Source organism: Anneissia japonica, unplaced genomic scaffold, assembly GCF_011630105.1.
Source record: "Anneissia japonica isolate Jap-2015-1 unplaced genomic scaffold, ASM1163010v1 scaffold165584_len757_cov132_single, whole genome shotgun sequence".
Lineage (NCBI taxonomy): Eukaryota > Metazoa > Echinodermata > Crinoidea > Comatulida > Comatulidae > Anneissia > Anneissia japonica.
The window spans coordinates 1-757 of record NW_022727829.1 but is presented as its reverse complement, the minus strand read 5'-3'; the positions used below and the strand labels follow the sequence as shown (position 1 = coordinate 757).

At 30.8% G+C, this 757-nt stretch overlaps 1 non-coding gene across 1 annotated transcript; it reads left to right on the top strand.

Moving 5' to 3' along the window:
* The first annotated feature begins 544 nt into the window (after nucleotides 1-544).
* Trnastop-uca lies at nucleotides 545-617 on the top strand. Its single transcript has one exon. It is a non-coding gene; the product is annotated as a tRNA-Sec (tRNA).
* Nucleotides 618-757: the final 140 nt, after the last annotated feature.

The following is a 757-nucleotide window of genomic DNA, read 5'->3' as shown; positions in this document are numbered from 1 at the left end:
TATATGGGTCAATCTAAAAAGTATTGTGACGTTGCAAATTGAATATAAATCCTAATACTAATCCTCGTTGGACCGATTATTTCAACGAGGTGTTCATATAGGCATGTTTGTTAAAAAATATATACTTTTTGACTTTTTATTGTTACTGTACAACAACGTTGAAACTAGATTAGTGATGTTGAAATATTATGTTCATTTTACCGAAAAAAAATTCTATAGTTTCTATAGCGTCCATACTTCTTCGGACATTGCTCAATTATTTTTTATAGTTTCGCTTTTTCATTGATAGCTCGATATTTAGTTTATTTTTTTTTAGTGTTTTTTTTTAGTTTTGTTAAATTGGCTTGCTCGGATTCCCAGTAAACGCAGACATTGGTTTTTATTTTATTAAAGTACACCTATACTAGTTCACCTGAACGAATGTAGTAAATAAATGAAAAAAGAAATTGTGTAATAAAGATAATATATGCAACTATTTGTTTCTAGTCGTATTTATTGTGTAATGGAGTGTATCTTGTGGTATTTGAATCTGTTCAACCATGAAGCCTCCGTGATCTAATGGTTATGACGCTCGCCTTCACAGCGAGAGGTCGCAGGTTCGAGTCCCGCCAGAGGCATTTTATTACACAATTTCTTTATTCATTTATTTACAGGACTACATTCGTTGAGAGCTATGCTACACGATGTATTATCATGTCCTTTATTCTAACACTGTATTTACCTTCCTTTGATGATTATTATTTTATATATATATATA